General features: G+C 41.1%; 1 protein-coding gene across 1 annotated transcript in view; it reads left to right on the forward strand.

Moving 5' to 3' along the window:
• The window catches only part of DCAF11 (DDB1 and CUL4 associated factor 11), a gene marked incomplete in the record, with an annotated part of 1,824,350 nt that overhangs the window by 472,542 nt on the left and 1,339,207 nt on the right, over positions 1-12,601 (forward strand).

Here is a 12,601-nt window from a genome sequence, read left to right on the forward strand (position 1 = left end):
GCCCCTGTTGAGGCAGTCCTGGACTTCTTAGCAGAGATTTTTCATGCAGGCTCCTCTTCTTCCACAGTTAGAGTTCAATTGGCTGCTATTTCCAATTTTCATGTCGGGATAGCAGATCATAATATTATGTCCCATAGGCTCTGCAGGGCTTTCTTGAAAGGAATTTTCCTACTAAAGCCTCCAATCAGGAATCCTCCTCCTCAGTGGGATCTGAATTTAGTGCTGACATCCTTGATTCTTCCCCCCTTCGAGCCAGCTGTTTCTTGTTCCCTGAAATATCTTTCTTTGAAAACTTTATTCCTAGTGGCTATTACATCTGCCAGGAGGGTGTCTGAACTCCATGCTCTTTCGGTTCGACCCCCCTATTTGGTTTTTCACAAAGACAGAGTATCTTTGAGAACTAATCCAACCTTTTTGCCTAAGGTCGCTTCAAAGAATAATTTGAATCAATCCATTGATCTCCCTGTATTTTTCCCTAACTATTCAGATAGAGCTGAACAAAAGCTACATTACCTTGATGTCCATCGTCAGCTTAGATATTATTTGGACAGAACAAAAAAATTTAGAAAATCTGACCAACTTTTTGTTTCCTATGCGGATAATAAAAAAGGCCTTCCTGTTTCTAAAGTGACATTGTCCAGATGGCTCTCTTCGGTCATCTCTGAAATTTATCTGCTCAGGGGAAAACAGCTGTGCTCAAAACCTAAGGCACATTCAACTAGGAGCTTAGCTACTTCTACAGCTTTTCAAGCTAGACTTCCTTTAGACACTATTTGTGCAGCGGCCACTTGGGCCACTCCTCATACTTTTGTTTCCCATTATAAATTGGACTTGGCCTCCAGGGACAGAGCCAGCTTTGGCTCTACAGTCCTCAAGAGTTTGTTCCATTGAGCCACCCAGGATAGAGGTGCTAGGGACGCGGTCCCATCAAGCAAGAATGAAGGCGAGATTGACAACTTAACATTAAGAAGTTATGTACCTACCATAACGTTCCATGTTAGTTGTCTTCTCTCGCCTTCTTTCTTGCGACCCTCCCTCCTTCCCTCTGGCCTGGACAGACCTTGTTATAAGAAACTTTATGCTGAAGACCATTCAGTCCTGGTCTTTCTTCCATCTGCAAGTTTTCTTTCTTCCTTTGGGAAGTATTTTATGCTTGGTGCTATTGCCCTTTGTCATCAAACGAGATCTGGGTACTTACCGCCTTGCATCATGGGATATGGGGCTGCCTCGAGCTGGTAAAAGTGACTCTCGAGCTTAGCAAGTGCCGAGTCGGAGCCGAGGGATCGGCTCCGAACCCATCAAGCAAGAAAGAAGGCGAGAGAAGACAACTAACATGGAACGTTATGGTAGGTACATAACTTCTTATTTCTCCACTGCAGTGCATGAAACTACTCTAGTCTGGCTTTATTGATTGGTTTTGCATTAATTTAGACTTCTTGTGTAATAAGTATGATCCTCTGTACTTGGCCATTACTGAAACTGCAGTACAATTACGGATAGCACTGTAACTTATTTAATAAGTTACTGTAACATTACTTTTTTCAACCTACATATGCTACACAATAAAAGTGACACTGTAGAATGGGACTACTGATCATTATTTATCTTTAAAATGAAAATGCATCTAGCTTGGTATTAAAACCACAGTCCACAACAATTTTGCATCAGTGTGCATTTGCTGAGCAATAATCAACATAAACTTCTGCAAAGAACTTCTGTTCTACTACAATAAACAGACAGCCTACCCAGTTGGACTTTCCAGGTAATCGAAAAGAAAATAAAACCTGCAGAAACCATTGGTAAACTGCATTCCCTAACACAAGAATACTTTTAATCAGTAGAAAATGTCTAAATGACACATCTTCTCCCAGCTAAATCTTTTCAGTTATGCAAAATGACTGGTCTGGAGGCCATCTACTGACTGACCCAGTCAGACTTTCCCAGTAATCAAATGTCATTACATATTTAAAATAAATAGCTAAATAGGTACTCACTTTCACAGACAAAACCCTACCCCTATATTGTCAGTCTGAGACATAAAATGTACAAAATCAGCCACTTAACTCTGCCCAATTAAATGAACAAAGCAAATGCAGGTCCACCACAAGTAAACCCCCTCAAATGCTATACAGAAGGCAAGCTGAATCAGGAACAAAAAAAAAATCCAAAAGAATCAACCACAATTGTCCAGAAAAGAGTATAAGTCCCAGCAGCAGCAGTAGTCAGCAGCACCACCACAACTTTTTGTCCCAAATGCACTCTGCACAAAAAGCAAATCACAGCCCTTTTGAAATATTGGCACCACTACATCTCTTTTGTTCAGGTTAGGTGTCTGTTGTAACCTGCATGCATGCTGCAGCCTGCAGCAGCTCCCATTCGGTGCCCCATTGTCCAGTTGGTCTGTCCATCTCGAGTAGTAGCAGAAGAGCTTTTCTTGCTGGCAGTTTCCCTTCCCAAGCAAGTCTCAACATCCTGCATATACTTTTTTTGAAGGTATTGCAGTGTCGAAAAAACTGTAGCAGCAAGTGATTGGATGATTTCTGCGCCTTCTTATTGGCTCCATTTACCTTAGAAGAAGTTCTTTGATTGACTGATGTACCACATTGCTCATTGGCTGTAATTGTGGTATACGAGACAACCAAAAAATGCAAAGAGAAGCCACCACTTAAGTGTGGGAACAACACAACAGTGGAACAGTAGTCTCTGTAAATGTTAAATGTGGAATGTTCCACACAATCCTGAGCGTTTGGCTGTTCAGCTTCCCTGTTGCCTGTCCAGGACTGACAAGAGTGGCTCTTCCAAGTCCAGTGAGGGGACCCTAGCAGCACAGAGGATGGGGCTACTCCCTGTCCATAGTGGCCTTAGAGTGGATATAAAAAGTGTACACATCCCTGTTAAAATGCCAGGTTTTTGTGATATAAAAAAATGAGACCACAAAAAAATGAGACCACAATAAATCATTTCAAAACTTTTCCCACCTTTAATGTGACCTGTAACCTGTACAATTCAATTGAAAAACAAAAAAGTCTGTTGGGGGAAAAATATAAAACATAAAAAACTTACAGTAACCTGGTTGCGTAAGTGTGCACATCCTTAAACTAATACTTCGTTGAAGCACCTTTTGATTTAATTACAGCATTCAGTCTTCTTGAGTACACATCTGCCATCAATTAAAGCGATTCTGATTAACCCCAAATAAAGTTCAGCTGTCCTAGTAGGATTTTCCTGACATTTACTCAGTTGCCTGCTACAGCAAAAGCCATGGTTCACATAGAGCTTACAAAGCATCAAAGGGATCTCATTGTTGAAAGGTATCAGTCAGAAGAAGGGTACAAAAATATCCATAGCATTGGAAATACCATGGAACACAGTGAAGACAGTCATCAAAAAGTAGAGGAAATATGGGACAACAGTGATGTTGTAAAGAAATGGATGTCCCTCCAAAATTGATGAAAAGACCAGACAAAAACTGGTCAGGGAGGCTACCAAGAGGCCTGCAGCAACACCGAAGGAGCTGCAGGAATTTCTGGCAAGTACTGGTTGTGTACTACGTGACAACAATCTCCCATATTCTCCATATGTCTGGACTATGGGGTAGGGTTGAAAAATGGAAGCCTTTTCTTACACAGAAAAACATCCAGGCCTGGCTAAAATTTGCAAAACAGTAAATCAAGTCTCCCAAAGGCATGTGGGAAAATGTGTTATGGTCTGATGAGACCAAGGTCGAACTTTTTGGCCACAATTCCAAAAAGGTACATTTGGTGCAAAAACAACACTTCGCATCACCAAAGAACACCATCCCCATGGTGAAGCATGGTGGTGGCCGTATCATGCTTTGGGGTTGTTTTCCTTTAGCTGGAACTGAGGCTTTAGTCAAGGTGGAGGGAATTATGAACAGTTCCAAATACCAGTCACTTCTGGCGCAAAAACTTCAGGTGTTTGCTAGAATGCTGAAGATGAAGAGGAATTTCACCTTTCAGCATGACAATGACCCCAAGCATACATCCAAATCAACAAAAGAATGGTTTCACCAGAAGAAAATTATAGTTTTGGAATGGCCCAGCCATAGCCTAGACCTAAATCCAATAGAAAAATATGTGGTGTGACCTGAAGAGGGCTGTGCAGTCTGACAGATTTGGAGTGCTTTTGCAAGGAAGAGTGGGCAAATATTGTCAAGTCAAGATGTGCCATGCTGATGGACTCCTACCCAAGAAGACTGAATGCTGTAATTAAATCAAAAGGTGCTTCAATAAAGTATTAGTTTAAGGGTGTGCACACTTATGCAACCAGCTTATTGTACATTTTTTATTTTTTTATATTTTTCCCCTAACATATTTGTTTGTTTTTCAATTGAATTGTACAGGTTATAGGTCCTATTAAAGGTGGGAACATTTTTGAAATGATTTATTGTGGTCTCATTTTTTTATATCACAAAAACCTGGCATTTTGACAGGGGTGTGTAAACTTTTTATATCCACTCTATGTAAGTTTTTTTTCCCTCAAAGGGAACTTATCTGCCCACCAAAGGAACAGCAAAAGCTTATTATTGATCTTCAAAAGCCTCAGAGGAGCATACTCTTCAGTGGCAGGAAAGCTCTGAAGGGCTTGACGCCCACATCTGTCTTTTTAGTTAGTTCAACTAGAGCTGACTGATGGTTTGGCAGTGTGGTAGGTGCCCTGAAGCTTTAGAATCTGGCTGGCTGTTGTATCGTTGGCAGGATATAACCCATATAGCTAAGACTACTGCAGTAGTGATTAGTGTCATGAGCATGCAGTGATCTGTGCAAGGGAGTTTAGTTTTGTGGGAGTTTCAATGTGGGAGCACAGATGTTCTTGTGTTTCACTGTTGCAGTCATTACATTTAGGTTATCTGCTTGCAGGTAGCCCTCAAACGGCCTGATTAACAACGTCTTGGGTCCTGCATCGATTGCTGTCCCTTCTTCCATGACGTCAGGTCGTCAGGGGTATAAATCATGCAGCTGACGACATTACATCAGCCTTTCTTGCTGTGCGGTGCCCGAAGCAGAAGCAGTTCGCAAGTGCCGGTCAGCCGACTCTTGAAATTTTCGTTTTCGAGTTTAAGAACCGAAGTCTTCAACTAAAGCTAAGTACCCCGTTACTTTTTCTTGCCCCTTACCGATGTCAGTAAAAGTTAATAATTGCATTACTTGTGGAAAGCAAATACCTCATAAAGATTTTCATTCGTACTGTTTTCCTTGCCTAGGCCCTGACCACGACGTACCTTGCTGTCGGTTTTGTGCTTTATTTATTCAGTGCACTATCCGTAATCTGTATATTTTCGCCTCTAAATATTTCGATTCTTGGTTTAATTATCCAGAAATGTCATCTGTTAGCCATCCAACTACCAGGATTCTGAAAAGACGCAAAGATAAAGATAGAGACAGGCTGCCAAGGTCCAAAACTGCTGACGACACTTCTCCTAAGCCAATCGCTAGTTCACCGGTACTCAGTGAGGTGCTTTCGCAGCCCCTGATACCCGCTATTTCTGATTTGCAGGCCTCTACTGAGACCCATTCGGAGTCAGGTATGCCGCTTGATGCTTCAACTATGGAACCCGCTGATGTCTCTACCTTGGATGGGTCCAGAGCCACTCTGCAGGCACTGGCTTCTGAGGGTGTATTCAGGCCTACGGACTTGCATATTAAATCGACACCGCTTCTGAGGGTGTATTCAGGCCTACGGACTTGCATATTAAATCGACACCTCCTTCTTTACTTAGGCCTAAATCTCGATCCATGCCTAAAAAAAATGACACCCAGGCCACATGCTCAGGCCTCTATCCCTAAAAAACAAATTATAAGAATGGCTGAAGAACTAATAACTGATTCTGTTTTTTCTGATGGATTTGCCCTTATCTACTTATGAAGATTCTGATGCAGAGGACTCCATTCCCCTCCTGAGGATTTTTCTTTTGGGGAAACCTTACATACTCTAAGGGAGCATTTCCACTGGAAAAGCCAGGATTTTTCTGATTCAAAAAAGAGGCTTAGGGATTTCCTTCTCCTACCTCAGCATAGACCTTTAGCTATTCCTCCTGTACTAGACATTGTTGATGATGCTTTTTTGGAATCTAGTTTGGCCCCTGATTCCCTGCCTCTCCTGCTCCCAGAAAACCTGACAGATACTACAGGGTCCCTGAGTCCCACAAGTTCCTTTTTAAAAATCCTATTGCAGATCCAGAGACTATTTCACAGGGGCCCAAGGGCATTAAGGCTTATACTGCTAAAAATCCTAACCCTTCTGATAGAGACTCCAGGGCGCTGGATAGATAGGGTAAGAAGGTTTACATTTCTGCAACCTTGGCCATTAGGGCTTTAAACTGCCAGTTTCATATGTTAATGGACTGCTTAAACAGAAAATGATGTTGATTCCTGACTGTGTGGAAAATAAAGAATTACAGGATTTAATGCATTCTGCTGAACAAGTTGGAAAACATACTTTGCTATGTAGTTTTAATTCATTAGAGGCCTCTTGCAGGGCTGCTGTTACTGGGTCTGTGCTCAGAAGGCATGCTTGGCTTAAGGAACAATCTTTGCCTGATCATGTTAAAACTAAATTGTTGGATGCTCCTTTAAATCAGGACTGCCTGTTTGGCAACAAGGCTGAGGAAGTTCTTATAAAGATAGAAGATACAGCTAAATCTATGCAAACTGTTAAAGATTTTTTACAAGTTCAGCCTCCTAGATTTAATAGGCACTGGCCCTCTAATAATTAGTCCTTTCCAAACCCCTTCCAGGTCTTCTCAAGCCAAACCCAGACACGGCAAAAACCCCACATTTCAGTCCCAGGGGAATCACAGAATTAAGCAGTGGGGGGCCTCCACTTCCAAATCTTGGAATAATAAGACTCCCCCTATGGTAAATTGTCTCAGTGACTTCCTTTTAAAATTTCCAAGCACTTATCAACTGACTGCCCCTTTGGGGGGAAATATTGCTCTTCATGCAAATAATTGGGAACTCATTATCCAGGACAAATGGGTTTTAAATATAGTGTCCTAGGGATACTGATTTCACTTCCACACATTGCCAACACCAAGCGGGTGACCAGACCTACCACCAAATCAATGGGGAGAGGCCCAAAAAACAAGTACTTTCTCTCTTAAATGGGGGCTATTCAACTGGTACCAGGAGAGGAAAAGGGACAAGGTTTCTACTTGAGACTTTTCCTGGTACCCAGAAAAAACAATTCATGGCGTGTTATCCTGGACCTGTCTACTCTAAACACCTTTTTGGAGATTCCAAAATTCAAGATGCTGACTCTTCACCAATTACTTCCTATGCTAGCCTGCATCAAGCCTGGCTAACTCGAATGTGTAAAAATCTGTTAACCAGTTTACTGTGTAATTTAATTTAATCCTGACTTGTGCTCAGGACTAACTTTAACCTGTGGAACTTGTTTAACTTGCTTACTTATGTAATCTCTGTAAATAATCTGTTTGTAATATGTAATGCTGGTATTATGTAATGCTGTATCTGCTTACCTTTGGAGCTTTTCTCCCCGGGCCTCCGCTGAAAATGGCATGCATCCAGTCGGACTATCCCGGTCAACAAATGTAAAATAAAAAATAAAATTAAACATGGGGGCTATTCAACTGGTGCCAGGGGAGGAAAAGGGACAAGGTTTCTACTTGAGACTTTTCCTGGTACCCAGAAAAAACAATTCATGGCGTGTTATCCTGGACCTGTCTACTCTAAACACCTTTTTGGAGATTCCAAAATTCAAGATGCTGACTCTTCACCAATTACTTCCTATGCTAGGCAAAGATGCCTGGTTGGCAACACGAGATTTAAAAGAAGCATACCTGCACATCCCAATCAGGGAATCTTGCAGAAGATACCTACGCTTCAAAGCAGGCTACACACACTATCAGTTCTCTGCACTCCCCTTTGGCTTATCTACTGCGCCCAGGGTATTCACAAAGTGCCTAGCTCCAGTCATTGCATTTTGCAGGCAAAGAAATATTCAAATACACCCATACCTGGCCGATTGTCTAATTCAGGCAGAAAGCCAGGACATACTTTTGAATCATCTGGCCTTTGTACAAAGGGTTCTAACTTGTCTGGGGTACACCATAAATGTAAAGAAATCGCAACTGGTACCCTGTCAACAAATTATATTCCTGGGAGCAAGCTTGAATACAACTTCCCAGATGGCTTACGCCAGAGAAACAAATTCGTTTGGCAACCTACTTCAAACAAGTGGCCACAAAAACCCTGCTATCTGCAAGACAAATACTGCAACCCTTGAGGTTCATGGCCTACTGCATTCTTCTAATTCCATATGCAAGACTGCATATGAGAAAACTACAGGGTATCTAAAAAGCCTATGGTGTCAACATTCTCTGGACCTAGAAACAATGATTCCTATCCTACCTTGCCTGCGCCTAGAGTTCCTTTGGTGGGCAGATGCCTGCCACCAAAACAAGGGACTACCTTTCACACCACCCCCTGCCGCCCAAACCCTAACAACAGACACATCAGACTATGCATGGGGGGCTCACCTGGTAGGGAGGTGCATTCAGGGCAAATGGAACCCAAGTCAAATGCACCTGCATATCAATCAAAAAGAAATGTCCTTCAAGGACCACATTCTTCCAGGACAACTAATGGTAAAGACAGACAACACCACTGTTATGTGGTACATAAACAAGCAGGGGGGTACACATTCTTACCTCCTCTGCAGACTAGCCATGGCATTGTGGAACACAGCTTTGAGCTACCAAGTGCACCTACAAGCTCAATTCCTACCAGAAAAATTAAATACACTGGCAGACGGACTAAGCAGAAACCTCATGGACCCACACAAGTGGAAACTGGAACCAAGACTTTCAACACGTTGACAAGCAAATGGGGGAGCCCAGATATAGACCACCCAGGAGAGCTCCAACCCCAGCCTGGGACCTTAACTTTGTCTTGGAGAAACTCACTCTACCTCCTTTCGAGCCAGCTGCTACTGCAGACTTAAAATTTCTTTCTTGGAAAACAGCTTTCCTTTTAGCAATCACTTCAGCTAGAAGAGTATCTGAATTACAGGCCCTTATGGCAGTGGAGCCTTTCATCATCTTTCATGCGGACAGGGTGTCCCTCAGAACCAATCCATCCTTCATGCCCAAGGTGGTATCCAGTGTGGCTCATAATCAGTCCATTCATTTGCCAACCTTCTTTCCCAATCCACAGAATAAAGGGGAACGGATACTGCATTCCTTAGATGTGCACAGACAACTTAGATTCTACTTGGACAGGACTAAACCTCAAAGGAAATCTGAACAACTGCTGGTGACATTTGCTTCAGGGGCAGAGGGGAAGGCTATTTCAAAGCAAACCTTTTCTAAATGGATAAACCATTGCATTCATTTCTGCTATAAGCACCATGGAAAACCTATCCCCCAGGGGATCAGACCTCACTCCACCAGGGCTGCATCTACCTCTACAGCCTTTCTCAGAGGTGTCCCTACCAGGGACATCCTAGAAGCTGCTACTTGGATTTCTGTACATACTTTCACCAAGCATATTTGCCAATTTTCTCTAAATCCAGAGCTGGCTTTGTCACTGCAGTCTTGCAGGGTGTTATAGCTGGCCCTCATGGTATCTAAATTCCTCCTCCCAACCATAGCTTTGGGAATCTACCCAAATGTAATGACTGCAACAGTGAAACAGAAAGAACATAGTATGGTTGTTACCATAGATGTTCGAGTGTATTCACTGTTGCAGACCTGGTTACCCTCCCTCCAGCCCCCTAACTTCTTTTGGCTATACCTCTACTTTCTTTTACTATGCTTAAAAGCCTTTTTGGTGTATTTGCTTTTTTGTTGGAGGTATATCTTTGTACTTTTATATTTAATTGCTTCCCATTAGGGGGGGCACCTGACATCTGGGGCAAGGAAAACTAATGTAATGGCGTCTGCTGCATGTTTTATACCCCTGATGACCTGACGTCATGGAAGAAGGGACAGCAACCGACACAGGACCCAACACTTTGTTAATCAGGCCGACTGAGGGCTTACCTGCAAGCAGATAACCCAAATGTAATGACTGCAACAGTGAATACACTCGAACATCTACATTTATGGTAAGTGTACACAACTGTACTTTATCATGGTTTATGAGACTGTAATAGGAATGTTGTCTAGTTAATTTAGCTGCTAGCGGAGAGAATGTGTTTTGATTGAACCAGAAACCATTTCATATAGGTATGCTTGAATATGTGTATACATTTTGTGGATGTGTAAACCTTCTCTCATAATCATTTTGAACTATTCCTAACTTTCCTCTAAAGCTAACACTAACTTCTTGATATCTTTATTACTTTTACTAGGTCGATTTCTAAACTTTCTCCAACATAATCTACTTTTATTACTTTATATCTATTGTACTATATATTTAACTATTTTATTATTTTATTACTTTTCTAGTTCATTATCCCACCATGGAGTTTTAGAAGCTATTACCCTTGCAGAGGCTAATGGGACATATTCTTCAATAATTTGATTTAGGAAGGAATAAGTTTTTCCAACCAGTTTCAATATCAGCTTCACACAAGTCTTCCTTTTGTTTCTAATTATTTCCTCATTTACCTTGTAGTAATCAGTGCTGTAACATGCCCATCTACAACTTCTTTTTTCTGACTGAATTTCAGTACAAGAAGAGTTTGGAGTGTATGTATCCATCCAATACATGATCTGATCCAGCTAATTCTGTTTCAGTAGCAGGCTATTTTTGTGTAAGGTAGTCTAAACCGTATCAAACACATTATTACCCTAGATGGCATTTCTACAATCTACTTGTAGTCATGTTCAAAACTAGATTTCACTATGTCATTAATTAAATCTCTGTGACTTTTCCTTCCCTACTGTATATTTGGAGCATTGAAATCTCCAGCTGCAAACTCATATCCATTTTCAAAATAAGCCAGACTAATTTTATTAAACTGCCTATTCTCAGTGGATATAACATTTTCAAAAGACCATCCCAGGCATATTATTGCTACTTTTTTTTTCCTGCACCTGTATCCAAGCCAGTGCACTTAAAGACCCATGGTTTACTCTGGCAGTTAGTCGAACCACCGTTAATTTTTCTTGCTCTTTGCAGTTACCACACAAACTGCTATTAAACTTGGATCCTCCTGTACCTGTAATTAAGTCAGTACACTTAAAAAGACCAACCATATTAGTTCCTGCAATTATTTCTTCTGTATTCCTGCCCTGGTATTTCAGCCATACCAGCTTAAAAGACAGCACTACTTTTGCTTCAGGTAATATCTCTGTTTCACTAGCTCCAGTGTGGCAATGGATTATAGCTTCTAACTGCTTTCTGATGGCAATGCACATCCCGGGGACTTCAGTGTAATTGCGGACAAGTTGAGCAGAAGCATCCTCCTATTCTTCTGTATAGGCAAACTCGATCTGAGGTCATTTGGTGAGGGGGCATTGTAGATAGACTTGTAGCTCGAGGGAATTTTGGCTGACGCAAGCTGTGTAATGGCCGGATCGGTTCTGAGGATCGGAACCATTACCCATCAGTCAAGAATACATGAAGATCGACAACAGAGATGGAACATTATAGTAAGACATAACTTTTTTTTTTTTTATGTATTTGATCAGCATATTCTCCTGTGCCCAAATGGTCAGTTTAGTCAAGTTCTTTTTCAGACTTGCCGTGTCTGTAACACATGTAGTCAGTTTACCCAATTTCATGTCACCTGCATACAGACTGAACACCTCAGATGAAAAAGCTAGATCTGAAAGATACAATCTAAACAAGTATGGGCCTAGGGCAGAGCCCTGTGGGACATCCTGACTGTAACCAAGAATTTTACATATCCAATTGCTGTATGGTACTTGCCGTGTCCTATTTATAAGTAATGCAGCTATCCTTTTTAGCAAGAGTACATCAGTACCTGGTTCCAAGTTTTTATTAGTGTTTTGTGTATGGACCATATCAAATGCTGAAGTTCAGTCTTTATAAATTACAGCACAGCACAAGTTTTCATTCATAGCTGTTCTTATATAGTTATAGAACATGCTACAGTTGATAATAGATCTAATTTCAACATTTGTATGCTGATAAGTGGTTTCATGTCCCAAACTTTCCAATTCTGACAAGTTATCTTCTCCTTTAGTTTCACAACATGAAAGTAGACTTAAGGGTCTGTGACTTTGGAATTGTCCTACTCCCCCTTCCGTAGGTTTATATGACTTAGTAAATAATATGGGTAATACTACTGTAAAAACCTGTTGAAGTTTTCTCAGGTCATTATTACTAATTCCGTATCCTCCCTGTGCTATGTTTGGATCCAGTTTGCACAGTTCTTTTTTAATATAATCTAATTTAATTTCAGTATCTGAGGTTACCTGGATGTCACTAGGACAGTTTATTACCCTCTATGTGGAGCCAACCTGTTTTGCTTAAGAATTTGTAAATATATCTATAATCTGTTGTGTCTGAAACCATTTTAGAATCTACATACAGTTTATCAATTTGGTTGTCATTACTCCTTCCACATGTTATGTATCTGTAAAATGTTTCCTATTATGCTCAATATCTTTATATAAATTTTCTTCAAATTTTTCTTGATCTTATCT

This window comes from Protopterus annectens, chromosome 16.part0 (assembly GCF_019279795.1).
Source record: "Protopterus annectens isolate FY-2018-M chromosome 16.part0, PAN1.0, whole genome shotgun sequence".
NCBI classification, from domain to species: domain Eukaryota; kingdom Metazoa; phylum Chordata; order Ceratodontiformes; family Protopteridae; genus Protopterus; species Protopterus annectens.